Source organism: Colias eurytheme, chromosome 29, assembly GCF_061535395.1.
Source record: "Colias eurytheme isolate Ceu_HAF_F1 chromosome 29, ilColEury1 Martin Lab GWU primary, whole genome shotgun sequence".
Lineage (NCBI taxonomy): Eukaryota > Metazoa > Arthropoda > Insecta > Lepidoptera > Pieridae > Colias > Colias eurytheme.
The window spans coordinates 4,188,342-4,207,025 of record NC_143008.1 but is presented as its reverse complement, the minus strand read 5'-3'; the positions used below and the strand labels follow the sequence as shown (position 1 = coordinate 4,207,025).

The window sequence follows — 18,684 nt, the reverse complement described above, 5'->3', positions numbered from 1 at the left end:
GCATATCTCATGGTGGTAAGAATGATATAGAAAAGCATCAAAAATGTAATGAACACCAAAAAATAGAAAGAAGTACTTATTTATCTACATTGCTGAAATTATTTTTGAAAACAGATCAAATGACCACTCAAGAAGAAAAAGTGATTGCCGCTGAAGTCACTAAAACTTACCACTCGGTCAAGCATTGTTTATCATTCAATTCACTAGATTGTGATATAAAACTCGACCATATTTTCTATAATGATTCTAAAATACCAGCATCAACACAAGAAGCCGTCGAAATTTTGAAATACGACACATTTTATAGTTTAGCTACTGATGCTTCCAATCATGGTCGGACTTGGTTTGAGAAAGAGTTTCCACCTAATGTGCCTACCATTATACAGACTGCTTATTTAAGCGCTTATACAGAAGATTTTACCGGAAGATAAGAATATTTTCAGCAGTATATAAAAGACGAAACGTATGAAAAAATTGCTGCTAACAGTAATAGAACTGCCATTAAACTGACGGGTAAAAGCTTGGACTTAACTGTTCGCGAAATAAAAATGTTTGTAGTTGTCTCAATGATAATGGCCAGTATTGGCCTATCCGAGTATTGGAATGCTAATAATGCTATAGCTGGTTTTAAAGCATGCGGTATACTAGCCGTTCGCTTCGAGTTGGCCGCTCCCACCCTTCTCGCTTCACCGCACCGCACTCTTGACAGACCCTGTTAGTACCGTCAGCAACGCTAGAGTCTGTCAAGCGAGTCGAGTCCACAACCCTTTTACTGATTTCTTATAATGGCAATACTATGATCTGTCAAACAGATTGTCAAAAATTCTGTTCACCTCGTAATAATCCGGTTTTTGATGAGTTTTTAATGTTATAATGCCGAAACCTATTAAAAGTAGTGTCAGGAGTTTGTTGTTTACAATGATTAATAAATATAATCATGTACAGAGTTAATCTGACGACGTGTAACGTGTTATCGTAAAAACGACGACTTTTGGATGAAATCGTTTCAACATCAGGTAGGTTGGAAACAACGTGTTGATACTTTTAGCACAATTGTTTAACTTTTTTTATTTTTCTGTGAAGTGATCACGATTTCCGTTTTGGTTTAGATCCAGACGTCGTGTTCATGACCTTGAAACTTACTGGGGCATCTTTAAGAGAAAACTACTATAAAAATTGTTGTTTTTTTTTTTCAGCCACCTTGGATGATGAATTAATAAAAGGCACAATTCATATTTAGTTAATCAAGACATAGACAATAAAAAAATGAAATCTGAAACAGACTATCTGACAAAAATTGCTATGACAGGTTAGTATACAATAGGATATATCTATATCCTATTGTATAAGTTATTTAAGTCAATTTAATAACTGCAATGCTGAAACACATTGGAAGCATGCAAAACGAGTTCTTAAATACCTAAGTTTTACTAAAAGGTATGGATTGATGTATGTAAAAATAGTTTAGATATACTTGGCTATGTAGATGCAAATTGAGCCTCTGATGTTGTAGATAGAAAACACAAAACAATATCCTGTATAGGATCTCCTGATCCTATACAGGATATTGTTTTGTGTTTTCTGGTTGTGTTGTATCACATGAAAGTAGGAAGCAGCAGACGGTAGCCTTATCAAGTACAGAAGCCGAATACATGGCTGTCTGTGAGGCAAGTAAAGAGGCAAAGGCAGTTAGTTAAAAATACGACCAGATTTCGAACGCCAAGAACAGGAACTCAGGAAAAACTGTTAGCCGCTTGTAAATTCTTAGATGACATTCCCAAATTACCGTCACACTATGCAAGAAAAGATTCCTCAAAGCTTTATTTTGAACCAATATTTCGTTCCCTCAGTGACTTGTACAGTCGCTACAAAGAATACTGTGCTGAAAATGATGAGCCAAGGGTATGCCGTTTTACGTTTGAAAAGTTGTTCAAGGATAAAAACTTGTCCTTATATACGTTAAAAAAAGACATGTGCGACATCTGTAGTGGGCATGCAGTAGGTAATATTAATACAAGTCATTACGAGCAACATATAAAACGTAAAGATAGAGCGAGGCTAGGCTTTTACATCTTTTGTGATCGACTATCTTGAAAGATATTCTCCTATAAGATCAACTTCGACGAGGATTGGACAGAGTTGCCGATACGACCCAAAACCCTGACGTCGGTAAATTACTCTAACCTACATGCAGCGCCGATCCCAATTGCTTCCACGAAATTTAATCACCTTCAACCGCTTAAAGACGTATTGCCAAGAGACTGTCACTTTTCTACGACAACTTACCTCACGTGTGATCTTCATCTTTTTTTATTTTTATTTCAATTTACCAATTAGGTAGTGTAAGGTTGGTAATACAACTAAAAAAGCTCTTCTGATACACTTTTTTATTTGTGATATTATTGTTTTATTTGAAACCAACATCTCCTATCGCACATTCAATTTAATAAAATCTGCAAACATGCAAAGTCAATATCTCCTATCTAACAAATACATACTAAACTATTGTAAATATAATTAATATTTACTGAAATTTAAGCTTTGTATGTTTACACAATTTCTGTATTTACAGACTAATTAATTTTCGACTTTTTAGGAAAAGTAACGTTATTTCGCGTTGTGTAAAATTTTGTCTATGTTAGTTAGAAGGCACTTCGCCGTCGATATTGTTGTTCATGCTGGATCCGAAAAAGGTTTTGTCCCCAATGCTTTATTAGTATTCAGTACTAAATCAAAAATGGCAGATGGAAGGCAATGGCAGATTATCATGATGATATGAACAGAAATAATTTTATGAAATGGTTACGTGAAAAATTAATACCTAATTTAAGTCAGCCCAGTGACATTGTTATGGACAACGCTAGCTACCATGTAACACAAATAAATAAGCCACCATATATGAATGATTTAAAGGCTGACATTCAGAAATGGCTAACTGAAAATGGAATCCATTATGGAGAATTTTTCACAAAGGCTGAGCTTATGTGCCTTGTGAATGAAAATAAAAGAAGCTGAAGAATGTTTGAAACAACATGGCCAATGGCCATGTAGTTTTGAAACTTCCACCATATCATTGTGACCTGAACGCTATTGAACTCATATGGAGTTTGGCTAAAAGAAAAATAGCCAGCAAAAATTTAGGGATTCCAGGTAATAAAATGGAGAACCTTATAAAAGAATGTTTTAATAGTGTAGACAGCCAATGATTGGAAAAAATGCACAGATCACACTATTAGTGTCGAAAACAAATATAAAGTAAGAGACTGGATATCCGAAACTGAGTTGGAACCTTTCATCATTTCTGTGCGTAATGATGATACTGACAGTGATTTTTCATATGAAGGCATTGAATTTCTTGATTCTGATTTTAGTTCTGATTGTGACAAATAAATACTTACATTGAAATGCATTGTTTTTATTTATTTCAAATATGTTTTTTTTTATCAAAAATTCAAGTAAGTATCAATAAGTTTTCAGCGGGCTATATCAGTGTTGACACCTGAAAGATTTTTTAATTTGCCGCCTTTTTCATGGGAGTAGACTCGCTTGACAGACTCTATCACGTGCGCACGTGCGCCCGTCCGTCACTAATATCGCTCCCGTTGTTTTTGCTTATGTTATTTGATCGTTTTGTTAAGTTTGATTATTATTGTTAAGTTTTATATATTTTTTTACTGCTATTAGCGAGGCAATCACTGTATTAAGTACTTATACGAACTGTTTTTGTTATTTTATTTTTCGTAGTGTAGTTCGCATATCGCGTGGTGTTTTTTACAATGAGTAAAAAGGGGACAGTGTTACATAGTGCAAAACGTAATTTGTTACTCAAATTAATGACTTTTTTTGAGGAAGAGGAAAAAAAGAGACTAACTATCATGCCGTATACGGTTGAAGACGTTGTTGCGATGAAAAATATTGCCAGGACAGCAAAGTCGTCACAGTCGGATACGAGTGAACCAACAGATATATAGTTGAAGTTGTGAGAAAATGAGAATAAATACCAGTCATTTTTTAAATCTTATGATAATATTGTTAAATGTACCGCTGCAGCTACGGCGTATCCGAACGTACATTAAGGCGTATAAAAGTTGTAGCAAAAAAGAAAATGGCCATTTCGCCAACACCAGGTACTTCAGGCACTTCAAATATAAAATTGTCTACACCAAAGAGTAAACCTCCGAAGAAGAGATTGGATATCGATGATTTTATGGTTGGCTCAATACGCAATATAATTGAGCAATATTATACAACAGAAAAAGAAGTTCCCACCTTGCGAAAAGTGTTAGCACAAGCCAAGAAGGATTTTAACTTCCCAGTTGAGAAAACTACTCTGTGGAAAATTATTACGACAAAACTTGGATATTCATTTAAAAAATGTAAAAACGTGAGGCAATTTTTTATAAAAAAAACCTGAAAAAGCTGTGTGGAGAGCTCGCTACTTATGCAAAATGCGAGAAAATGATGAAAAAGGTACTAACAAACAGCCTGTTGTTTACTTAGATGAAACGTGGATACATAGCCACTACACCGTATCAAAATGTTGGCAAAATGCGACAGACGCTAGCATAAAAAAAATTTTAATCCTGGGCAACGGTGGATAGTGGTCCATGATGATGATCTGACAGTGACTCTAGTGAAGATATCGCAGAGATGAGTGGTGTTGAACTAATGTAAGGTGTTGATAACTAAAAAATTGCAAGTATTAAATAAGTCTCGAGTTGATTAACTTGATTCTTTAATTAATCTCCCACACCACAATTGCTTTTGATTTAATTACATGTATTTTATGGAAATATATGAGGGCAAAAGAGATGATGTGACTTCAGAAGTTGGATTAGGCGAAGCTGCAGTTTTGAAGTTAACACAAACATTTGCTCACCTAGGGTTTTGTGTTTACTTTATGGCCGATTTTTTAATTCACTATGTTTGCTAACAAAACTTGTCTCTCAAAATTTTTGCATGCGGTACACTGTTGGCTAATAGAAAGTTTTTTCACAAAGAACGTTTAGAGGATGACAATCGCCTAGCATCTGGAGACTTTGACAGTGTTATGGACGGCTCAATATCTGTAACGAAATGTAAAGACAGAGGAAAGAAATGCGTTTTGATGGCCTCTAACACGCACAATCCCGCAGCTATTACGACAGTAACGCGTACAAATCGAGAAGGTAGAAAAGAAGAAGTCAAACGTCCAAAAGCTATAGCTGATTATAACTCATATATGAGGGGTCTAAAAGCAAATCCGCCACTGTCCATTTTCAATGAAAACCTAACTATGAATGCCATCTAGTAGACTTCGTTGAAACTAATTTAGTACAATATAACAATTTAGATGCAATGTTCCCACTGTCCCATAGAAAATTGCGCACAAAAATTGAGTTGAGATGCAAAAATGCCACTGTCCCTAACAAATCAGTTAACGCACACCATTGTCATTGTCCATTTTAGCCAATCACAGACCGCTAAAACTTGCATATTCAAGATGGCCGTGGCTGTGATTTCCTTGTGAAACGGTGTTGACTATTTTGCTTTTTAAAATTGTATTTCCTGATAAAATCAATAAAAAATGGAAGAAAATGTAGTGGAAGTGACACGCGCGCAAAAAGAAAAGAGCACCAGAGACATGGAAACGGGCTAGAGCAAAGGTGTAAAGGTAAGCATTTTTTCCTTACAACGGCGTGTGTTTATACAATCAGCACATAAAGTGTCTTATTTTAGATTCACAATCGGTTTTACAAAATGCAAGTTATTTTAGATTTCGCTTATTTTTATAGGTACTCTGCAAAAATGCCACCAGGTTTGCCACGCTGTAATCATGATGCTGAAAATAAACAGTTTAACTGTTGCAAATTGACGATGCTCGATGTAGCAAATGTCCATGAAGAATTTTATAGGACAAAAAATAAAAAGGACCAGGATGCATTCTTACTGAAGCACTGCAAAGTGTCAAGGGTTAAAAGACGCCGGCCGAGAGTTGGTCAGCGCCAACCAACGCAAAATATAACAAAATTATTTGTTCGAAAAAGAAATTCAGTAAAGTTAATAAGAGTTTGCCAAAAAACATTCATAACTATTTTAGGGATTACCGAGCATAGGATCAGAAAAGTTTCTCGAACGTTTGCCAGCACAGGATCCGTAGTTCAAGAAAAAAGGGGCGGTGATCACACCTCGGCAACAAATTTGCATAAATTAACAGCAGTTAAAAGATTTATAGAATCTTTTAAGTGCTTGCTTATTATTGCAGATCTACTGTTTTGAGAAAATATTTGCCCTCTACTTTAAATATTCGTAAAATGTGGAAAATGTATAATCAGAGCAACGATGTCCAGGTACGTGAATGTTATTTTAGAAAAATTTTCAACACATGCTACAATTTAGGATTTGGAAGCCCTCGTACAGACACTTGTTCTTAGTGCAATGAGCTAATTCAACGCTTAAAAAAATCAACAGATAAAACTGAAAAAATAAATTTAATGACGGAGAAAAGGGTACACATGCTGAAGGCCAGAGCATTTTATCGACTGCTAAAGGAAAAGAGGGACGATCTAGTTGTGTTTTCTTTTGATTGCCAGAAAAATCAGGTATTGCCAAAAATATGGCATATTACAGTCGCCAATTGTATATTTCTGGTATATATGAGATTGACGTAACCTGTAGATACGTTTATCTACAGCCTACGTCAATCTCATACATTCGTAGTCTATTCTATTGAACGCTACGCTAACAGAAAGCCACTTGGCTAGGGGGGCTGAGTTTGTCCACTTCCCTAATACAAGTGAGGAGCAAGAAAACGTTAAGATGGAATTTTATAATATTTCAAGATTCCCTAATGTTCTTGGCTGCATCGATTGTACACATGTGAAAATTCAATCACCAGGTGAAACTTCAAGACTAAACTTTATTACTTTAACAAGTCAGTATTTTACACAAAATAATGTCGTTTTGTATGTTTTTTTAAGGTGGCGATGATGCAGAGTTATTCAGGAACAGGAAGGGATACATGTCCATAAATGTGCAGACGATAGCATCAGCTAATTTATTAATAAGGGATGTTGTGGCACGTTGGCCAGGTTCAGCACATGACTCTGCTATTTATCAAAATAATCATACATATAGAAAATTTGAAAGAGGAGACTTTACTGACAGCTATTTACTGGGTGACAGTGGATACCCGTTGAAGGTAAAATAGTTAAGCAAGTACAAGTATTTATAAAAGGAAAATATGTATAGAAATAAATACAATCCATGTGTCATAGATAATCAATTTATTTAAAAAAATACAATTTCTCTATTTAGTCATTCTTTGGCACACCAAATAAATTCTTCAGATTGAAGTTTCCACCTGTAAATTATAATATTATGAACTTATAAAACAGCAGATATTTTTTTCTTTTCAGAATCATTTGTTGACTCCTTATTTAAATCCTACAACAAGAGGTCAGCAGAAATACAACGAAGCTCACATAAAAACCAGGAATGTGGTAGAAAGACAATACTTATGGAGTCTTAAAACGACGTTTTCCTGTGTTAGCTGTTGGTATAAGACTGGAATTGAAATATGCAATAAATGTTATTATTGCATGTTGTGTTTTACACAATATATGTATTTTAAGAAAAGAACGTGAGCCGGTGAATAAAAATAATGTTCCTAATATAGAGGAACTCATTTCAAATGGGCAAATAGGAAACATTACCAACATCACATCCCAGAACACATATGGATACAGAAGACTACAAATTACAAATTATTTTGAAAACCTGTTATGTGAAGTAAATTAATAATAGCATACCCTTTATTTGGTTAAGAACTTCTATTTTTTATTTCTAAATCTTTTCTTGCTGACTCTATTTGTAAACTGTATTTGTTTCTTTTAAATTCTATTTCTTCTTCCAGCAATTTCTTTTTTAAATCTTCAATTTCAATTTTTTTTTTCATTTATCCCCCTGAATCCTGTACACAGGGTAGACACAACTTCCGTCTGGGGATGGTGATTTTCTTTGAGAATTGGTCTACGCTTTTCCAAAGAGGAGTTCCTAATATCTTAGAACATGGTAGTGTGTTCACTACATTGTGTTCGTCTCCCTTAACTTCATTTGTACCCATGTTTTATTATATTGAGAACAGAGGTTTATCCAAGCCTCGTTCTTAGCTTGGTTGGTTGTACCATCTGTTCTTTTATTTAAAATGATGTTTTTAAAAACACACACCAATTTCACCAACTTATCTTTTTCGTCCACTGTAAAATTTTGACTACGCTTCCTTTTTTCAGCCATTTTATTATAATAATCGATTGTCGAACGCAACTAAATTAATTGTGAAATTTAAATAACACTGAAGAGGCGATTAAAACAAACATAAATGTCAACCAACTGTCAAATACAAGTTACCACAGATTAAATGCAAGTTTCGTTATGCATATACAGAGTAAAAATGCTAGAAAATATTAAATTAATTAAAAAAATGAATGAAATTATATTTATTATTGCTATGAAAACATTATTTATCATAAACTATATTTATTTGTGTAAAAACTTCAGAGAATTTTATAAAAAACGATATTATTTAAAAGTATCGATAAGTCTACAAGTGAAACAATCACTAACATCGAAAAAAAACCTCACATAGTTATGTAACCCCTAGAAAGAAAAAATAGGGGGATAGAAATGATGGTGAAACACAATTTTATATAGGGGCTAGTTTAGGGGACCTTTTAAGTAAAGGGTCCCATACTTATGTGGTAGTATAGGGGATGTTGGCATTAAACTACTTTAATATAACTTAATAAAGGTATAAAAAATATATGCATTTTTGTTTATTTGTTACTTGTCCCGACCGTCACATAAGGTTGTCCCGACCATCACATTCTTCTAATGAGAAAAAGTTGCGAAATCTAATTTAATTTCAAACCAGATCTTTACTGAATGATAGTTTAAACCTTTAATTATACACACTTAAATATTTGTACAAATATCATTGATAGTTTCTTACAAACTTTAAAAAGCAGCTGTACATCTGGAGTAGACTAGAAAGTAAGAGTCCGGACCGTCACAATTTTTAATGCTTTTTTTCATTGAAAGAGATTAGTTCAAATATTTGAAATTCAAGTAGATTCAGCCTTACTTATTCAATTTTATATCAATATTCAGCTTTATATGGTAAGTATACTTCATTTATGAAAATATTAAATTTAAATAATAATCTTGATTTTTAAATCAATAAATAAATGAAAGTCATTTAGAATTATAATTAAAAAAAAATTGCTGTCTGTAAAGTCGGTTTACTGACGATAGTGTCGCTCGTTCCGCGCTCTCGCTCGCACTTCAAGCCTTACATGGAACGCCTCAGATGAGTCAGAGCGAGGTAAAGCCGCATGAGTCATGTTTTCGTATAGGAGCTACCAACGTTGACAAGTGAGCATTTTAGTATAGTTGGTTCTTTGATATACTGTTCCTCTTGCTATTTCGGTTAGAGTCCGGGCTGTCTGGCTGGTCGCAGTGGTTGCGTTTTTTAGTGCGCATCTCTTCTGCACAGGATAATTTCCTTAATTTAAAGTCATTTTTTAACGCGTAATTTTTAATATTTTACCTTTAGATAGATCCATTAGACATAATTTTTTTATTGCAAGACGTTTTTTTCGTTGTTAAATAGGTGCCAGACGCAATTTTTTATTTCGTTTTTATAAAAAATTCAAATTATTTTAGAATGTCTGTAAATTTCATATTATGTTCTTCAAACATAATATAATCTAAAATTAATTAGCCAGACGCTAATTCGATTGTTAAGTATTAAATAATGTGTATAAATAAAAAAAAGTAATGAAGCATGCAGCTCATCAGCTAGTGTATTTTAACTATGCGACAGGAAATAATTGCAAGAATACAATATTATTTACACTTCACTACATAGTATAAAACAAAGTCGCATTCTCTGTCCCTATTTCCCTATGTCCCTATGTCCCTTTGTACGCTTAAATCTTTGAAACTACGCAACGGATTTTGATGCGGTTTTTTTTAATAGATAGAGTGATTCAAGAGGAAGGTTTATATGTAAAATAACATCCATTAAATAGTGGAGAAGTACTGTTATTTTTGAGGTTTCTATTGTGATGTCGTAAATAATTACATTTTTTCCGCTTACATTGCAAACGCAGGCTGAGCCCTACGAGTTTTATCAAAATAATGTACTAAGTATTGTACACATTGAAATGGTCTACAGAAAAGTCCGCGATGGCATATGTCTATCTCTTATGGATAACCCACAATAACATTTTTTTGTCATTTACTTTTTACGACAGATAATGGCTAATTTTCGAAGCGATTTTAACCAATACAGCATTAATCCTTAACCAATTAAATACCTTAAATACATTGTTCATTTAATATAGATCTATATGGCCCTTTACACCGTATAATTTAAGTGAATATTTTCGAAGATATTACAGATTTAAAAATTGCGGGACGTAGCGTTTGCGGCGGCACCGGCAGGCCGGGCCGCTATGTTTTTATATACAACGTTAAAAGTTTTTCTGTAGTGTATTAACTATTAAGTATCAGCATTGCACCCGTGCGAAGCCGGGGCGGGTCGCTAGTGTTCTTATAAATAAAAGCTTAAATGAAAAAAAATAAACATAAAAGTGAAAAATAAATTAAAGTTACCATACATTGAAAAGAATGGAATAAAAACTTTATCAATGAAGGTTAAACAATTACATTGTTAAATTTAAAAAGCCATCTTCATAATCATCATCATCATCATCTTTCCTCACACTGTCAGAATTATTTATGTTATCGTCTAAGGAATTGTTATTGTTTTCCAATATTCCATCATCTGTAAACAACTAGAAAGTTTGTTTCAATATTATTGATGTACACACGTACACACACACAACACACACACACCACACCACACACGACACACACACGTGAACACACACACACACGCATGTTTAAGTTTGTATTGAATTTAACTAAAGTAGTTAGCATGAATTTATATAGGTAGGTATACTAGCGGTCCGCCCCGGCTTCGCCCGTGGTACCTACATGTATAAACTATCCTATCTCTCAAGTTGAATCGAACTGCACATGGTGTGCGAATTTTATTATAATCGGTTAAGTGGTTTAGGAGTCCATTGAGGACAAACATTATGACACGAGATTTATGTATATATATATTAAGAATTAAGATTAATGAATTAATATTGTTATCATCATCACTACATAGTAGGTATAAAAAAAAGTCGCTTTCTCTGTCCCTATGTCTCTTTAAATTAGGGATGTATAGGTCTACCAGAATCTGATGGCATATTTATATTTATAAAATTAAAGATTTTCATGTGGCAACTTAATTTGACAACTATCAAATTGGTTGTCAAATTATTTGTTTTGATGATAAATTTTTAGGATTTTGTCTTCAAAATCTTCTAAATGTCGATAAAACCGCTGCGATCACAAGCAAGAGGTGTTGTTTACAATGTGTATAGAAAAATATTCGATGAAGAAGGGTCAAACTCATCACAATTTTCAATTTTAAAGCGCGTGAAAGATTTTATTGCTAAGTTGGACTTACCCGTTTTGATACTTTAAATTAAAAATGTTATAAATAGGTACTTATATAATATTGTTTGTTGATTAAAATATAATTTTATGAAAACTTATAACAGGAGTTTCCAATTCGGCTTTTTGTCAAGTCCAAGGTGTACAAGTCAATTTTATAATGTGTTAAATCTTACGAAAATAAACATGATTTTATTTTATTATTGTTTTATTTTATAAAAAATTATAAACAATCGTTAAATATAGTAAATAAGTTTTGATCTGCATTATCATTACATCCATATTTTCACATGCCATAATTATATATTATATTCAAATATAGGTGTGTAATACATAATATTATGTATTACCTTTAGAAAAGTAATATGTATATTATTATACATGTAATAAGTACCTAGTACCTACATAATATTACGTGGATATCTCATTATTAAATACAGTATTATCCACTTGTGTAATATAACTAATGATATTGAGGACAAAATAAACAATACGCAGTATCAAGATCGTTCAGTCCATTTTCCCTAGGGTTGCACACTCAAAATTTTGATTTCCCTAATTGCCATCAGATTCTGGTTTACCTATAACGATACATGATTTTGCCGATACGATACCGATACCGATATTTGTAGTAATGTATCGGCGATACCGATACCGATACCGATATCGATGGCTTGGTAGAAAAATAAATAGTGAATTATGCATAAAAAGTTATCAACATTTAACAGAGACTCAACTGTTAATCGTATTCTTTTAAATAAAAATGCCAAATCAAAAAACAACAAAACCATTTATTTTAGTATTATTATTTTACAAAGTCAGTTAAACTTTAAGTAATACACATACAATCAGAACCTAATAAAAGTTTACTATTGGTAGTTTTTTCATAAAAAAAAGTGCGCACGCGCGGGCGGCCTCCCGCATCGTTCATTGGGCGCGGTTTTTTTAATTGTTTGATATCGGTATCGGTTGTTTTATTATCGGCGATACCGATATATCGGCTTGCCGATCTGCCGATATATCGGTATCGGTATCGGTATCGTTACATCCCTACTTTAAATCTTTGAAACTACGCAACGGATTTTGATGTGGTTTTTTTAAATAGATAGAGTGATTCAATTGGGAGGTTTATATGTATCATAACATCCATTAAATAGTGGAGAAGTACCTACTGTTATTTTTGAGGTTTCTAATGTGATTACGTAAATAATTACAATTTTTCCACTTACAGTGCAAACGGAGGCACCCTACGAGTTTTATCAAAATAATGTACTAACTACATTGAAAAGGTCTACAGAAAAGTCCGTGATGGTATATGTCTATCTCTTATGGATAACCCACAATAACTTTTTTTATCATTTACTTTTTACGACAAATAATGGCTAATTTTCGAAGCGATTTTAACCAATACAGCATTAATCCTTAACCAATTAAAGACCTTGAATACATTGTTCATTTAATATAGATCTATATGGCCTTTTACACATGGATTTCAGTGAATATTTTCGAAGATATTACAGATTTAAAAATTGCGGGACGTAGCGTTTGCGGCGGTACCAGCCGGCCGCCCGGCTATATCTACACTAATATTATAAAGAGGAAAGCTTTGTTTGTTTGTTTGTTTGATTGTAATGAATAGGCTCATAAACTACTGGACCGATTTTAAAAATTCTTTCACCATTCGAAAGCTACATTATCCACGAGTAACATAGGCTAGGTTTTATCCCGGAAATCCCACGGGAACGGGAACTATGCGGGTTTTTCTTTGAAAACGCGGGCGAAGCCCGTAAATGTACCAATGGAAGGTACTTGTTCCCACAACACAGGGAATCCTAGAGTAGGAACAATTCAATTTCTATGCATCTTAGGTATATTTTCGAAAAAAAGAAGTTATTTTTTATTGTTATTTAATTTTCGCGGCCGACCCTTTCTATCTCTCTTGCACTTTAAACTATCTCTCCAAATACACAATCATCAAATTGTTATACTTAGGTACCTACTTTCACTACGTTTTTATTTGTACATATTTAATACTTAACAATCGAATTAGCGTCTGGCTAATTAATTTTAGATTATATTATGTTTGAAGAACATAATATGAAATTTACAGACATTCTAAAATAATTTGAATTTTTTATAAAAACGAAATTAAAAATTGCGTCTGGCACCTATTTTACAACGAAAAAAACGTCTTGCAATAAAAAAATTATGATTGATGGATCTATCTAAAGGCAAAAGTTTAAAAATTACGCGTTAAAAAATGACTTTAAATTAAGGATAATTTCCTGTGCAGATAAGATGCGCACTACTGAACGCAACCACTCCGGCCAGCCAGACTGCGCGGACTCTAACCGAAATAGCTAGAGGAACAATATATCAAAAAACCAGCTATACTAAAATGACTTCTTTTTCAACGTTAATAGCTCCCGTACCATTTATTCGTGCGTGCAGCCGGCTTTATCGAATTATAAGACTTTGTCACGTCAAAAATAAATTGAAAATCTGTTAATTATATGACAGCTGTCATAAATTACAAATTAATTACTTTTACTTATTCAGAAATATTTTTAGTAAAATAATTTTAATGAAATAACTATGGGTAAGTAAAAATTATTATTTATTAACCTTAATTATTAAATAATAATATATTGTTCAAATAATTTGAATCTTAGATCCTGATGTGATTGAAGACATCAAAGAAATTGGAGCAGCGAAAGAAAATAATGATGAAGAAAGGTTAAATATTCAAGAAGGAAGAACGGAACATAATTTAAAAGTCGATGAAAAATTTAACACCTACAACGAGTTAGTAAAAAGAGTTGAGAATTTTCAAAATTCGTCTTACAGCTATTTCTATAAAAGAGATTGTGTGACCATTGAAAAATGTAGAAAACAAGGCGTAAAAAGGTACATTAACCCAGAATTGAAATATTATAAAATCAAGTATTGGTGTATTAATGTAGGGAAAAAGTTTATATCAAAAGGAACAGGAGTAAGAGAGTCAAGTACTTTTCAAAAAAATGTTCGGCTTCATTTAGCTTTAATGTATCGAAAGACGGAAACAGTTTATTTATTTTATCAACAAATTTACAGCATAATCACCTGGTTACAAAAGAATTACTTGACCATCTTCCTCAAGCTAGGAGAATGTCTTTAGAAACAAAATCTAAAGTAAAAGAGTTATTAAATTTAAAAGCCGATAAATATAGAATTAAAAGTTTAATTGAAAAAGAAACAAATAAAATTGTAATTATGAAGGACCTACACAATTTAACCCAGTTGTTACTATCGTTCTTTTAAAAGGATGCACCGTAAATAAAATTATTATTAACAATGAGGGCATTTTTGAAAAAAATGTTAATATTCATTTGGCACCTCACGGTTGTAGGAATTGGAAAATTAAAGTGTTGTGTCGATTTATAACAGTGGTATATTTTTAAATTATTTTAGAATTTCTGCTATTTTCCATTGATAAATCAAGTTAAATGTATTATCAATAAATTACAACAAATTACTTGATTTATTTTAAATACACGTAATTTGAAACGTGTTTTATCAGAAATATATATTACCTACTATTAGATTATATTTTATTTGTGATATTTATGCAGTTTTAATTGCCGTTCTTTTAAAAGGCCAGTAGTAATATGTACTAGGTACTACAGAGTACTTTTTTGAGCATGCACTCTTTGAAGAGCATCACAGCATCGACGAAGCCATGGTGCCCTACTATGGCAGCCATCCATGCAAGCAATTCATAAGATGGAAACCGATAAGATGGGGGTATGAATTTTGGGTCGGAGCGACACGGTTAGGTTGCATAGTTTGGTGTGATCCATATTCCATACCAAGGACAATCGAATGATGTTGGTAATCAAAACAAATACCAAAACCCTCTGGGATTGGGTGCAAGCGTTGTATTACAGTATGCCGATGTACTGCGACAAATCTATATTTGTTGTAATGGAATGCAGCTTTGCCCTATGGCAAAGCTGCATTCCATTTATTTTTTGACAACTTTTTTACGTCCATTCATCTCATTGATGAACTTCGAGTACGAGGAATAAAGGCTACTGGCACAGTACGTGAAAATCGCGTCGCGAAATGCCCTTTGCCTGCTGCCTTTGAGAATTGAAAAAGACACCACAAGGTACATTCAAGCATCAATCGACCAGAGCAGAACAAATTTATTTTGCGAATGGAATGATAACAGTGTTGTGACTGTTGCATCAAACTCTGATACGATTCAGCCTGTGTCTACGGTAAAGAGGTTTTTACAACAACAGAAGAAAAATATAGTTGTCGTAAAAAAAGTACGAGAAAATAGGAGGGGTGGACAGATCCGACCAGAGCATCGGTTTGTACAAGACATCTATCAGAGGCAAGAAGTGGTATTTTTCTTTGACTTGTCATGGACTTATGGCAATACATAATTCTTGGCAAATATATGAGTAAAAGAAGGCCATTATGATTATCTCCACATTCGTAGAAGTGTTGGAACTGCTCTGCTCGAAACATATAAGAATGAGGAACGTAAAGGTGCTAGAGTTTCCGTGAAACCTCTGGATTTGATGGAAAAGATCACATCATTAGGTACAGAGACCAGCAGCTTCGGTGTATAGAATGTCACAAGAAAGCCAATTTCTATTGTCCTAAATGTAATGTAACCTTGCATCCTAAATTATGTTTTGAAAACTTTCATATTGCTACATAAATATATGTGAAATGTATGTTGTCATTTTAATATCATAGTCTACCATGTTTTGAAAACTTTCATATTGCTACATAAATATATGTGAAATGTATGTTGTCATTTTAATATCATAGTCTACCTACTTAGTAGTACATATTACTACCGTCCTTTTAAAAGTACACCATTTTCCGAGATTTCCACAATAGATAAAATTTTTATACTATTTTTCCAGTTAAACTTTTTGCAATATGGACACAATATGTGAATTTCACCTTAATATGATGACAAAAATTGTTTCAGTAACATCTGGGTTAAACTGTAATAGTAAAGAAAAAAATTAGTTAGATGAAGTACAGAAGATTTTATCGAATGATTACAAAGCTGAGAGTTATTTCTTACTAGAAGAAAATATTTTTAAAGGCATGTTTTTTGCAACTCCAGGGATGAAATCTGTGATGAATGCATACCCAGAGTACATCAGGATAGACGGTACATTCAAACTTCTAAATATTTGTGCACCTGTATATTTATTAATAGCAGAAGATTTTAATGGCTGCACGGAAATAGTTGGTGTTAGTCTATACTAATATTATAAATGCGAAAGTAACTCTGTCTGTCTGCCTGTTACTCAATCACGCCAAAACTACTGAACCAATTTTCATGAAATTTGGTATGGAGATATTTTGATACCCGAGAAAGGACATAGGCTACTTTTTATCCCGGGAAAATGATGCAATCCCGGAAATCCCACGGGAACGGGAACTATGCGGGTTTTTCTGTGACTGCGCGGGCGAAGCCGCGGGCGGAAACCTAGTATTTTAATAAATGAAAACAAAACTTCAATTGAATGGATGATGGAATGTTTTAAAAAATGTCGTGGAACAAAATTAAATGTATAATGACAGATAAAGATCTTTGCGAAAGAGAAGCTATAAAAACAAGTATGTTGCCGGTTGATATCAATTTAATTATGTGTGCATTCCATACCCTAAGAACGTTCAATAGAGAAATAACGACAGAAAAGAGAAATATTACACGAGAAGAAAGAGATGAGGCAAAATCTATTTTACAAAAAATGGTTTATGTGGAGACTGAAGAACGGTATGATCAATTATATGAAGAGTTAAAAAAATTACCAGAAACAATAATTGATTATTTTGACAAAAATTGGCATGATTGTCGTCAAGAATGGTCAATTACCAGTAATTACGTGCAACATAATTTTGGCAATGATACAAACAATCATTTGGAATCATTAAATGCTAAAATCTCAAATTTTATTGAATGTTCTTCTCGAGAAAAAGACCATAAAGCAGCTGCAGCATATCAAAAGACAGGGGTCTTAAATTATTCTAAAAATTCACCTGAGTTTCGTTATGTGGAACACGTCACCAATTTTGCATTTAAATTTATAAGACAAGAATTTAACAAAATGAATAATATACAATTAAATTTTAATCAAATATCATGTGTTTACGAAGAATATAAGTCACCGACTGTTAGAGCGTATACGCACTATGCGGGTAGCCGCATTGCAGGTAGCCGTCCGGCTGACCGCAAGCAAAATTATGTACGTAATATTCATTTCTATGCGCACTGTGCGGTCTGCGGTAGCCGCATCGCAGTGCGCATAGAAATGAATATTACGTACATAAGGGCGCTTGTGCACTACAAGGAATTTTACTGTCCGGCATTCCGATTTTTTACGGTCCGGTGTGGCATGAAAAAACCGATGAATTGCTTGTGCACCTGTCCGTCTTTACTCGGATCAGTGCGGTACAGTTCAAGGAAGTTTGGCGCTATAATGCTATCATAAATGATTGTTTTTGCATTTTACAAGAAACGAGTAAAAAATATAGAAGGTGAAATATTATATTATTTCGTTATAATAAAAAGTAAAGTTCCGTAAGAGATTTAAAATGCGTGTTTCACTTATTTATTTTAATCGGTGACGAGGAGCTAAAGCTATTCCCACTTGAACTTTAACTAACCAACACTTACTTAGATAATAATTATAGGTCAATGCTTGGTCAATGTATATAAAATAACAATACCGACTTCTCAAATCTCATTGCCAACTAAAAGAAAGTAAAACAAGAGCTTGCTTTCAATTGGCATATGCAGTAATAACAGTAAAATCCAAGCAAGTGGGCATTCGAAAACAATTATACCTACAGCGACTCGTAGACACAAAAAACCATCCGGAATAGGGAAAAGTAAAATGTCGGACAGTAAAATTACGTATAGTGCACAAGCTAGTATATAGATTAATGGCGTGCCATACCGGACCGTAAAAAATCGGAATGCCGGACCGTAAAATTCCTTGTAGTGGACAAACGCCCTAATTGTGCTTGCGGTCAGCCGGACGGCTACCCGCAATGCGGCTACCCGCATAGTGCGTATACGCTATTAAAATATCTGCAACATCTGACTCGTGC

At 33.5% G+C, this 18,684-nt stretch overlaps 1 protein-coding gene and 1 pseudogene across 12 annotated transcripts in view; one reads left to right on the top strand and one right to left on the bottom strand.

Annotated features, from left to right (window-relative positions):
* Positions 1 to 18,684, top strand: part of LOC149896180 (uncharacterized) — a 257,603-nt pseudogene that overhangs the window by 614 nt on the left and 238,305 nt on the right.
* The window catches only part of LOC149896195 (zinc finger protein 639-like), a 79,825-nt gene that overhangs the window by 60,556 nt on the left and 585 nt on the right, over positions 1 to 18,684 (bottom strand). The window lies entirely within an intron of this gene.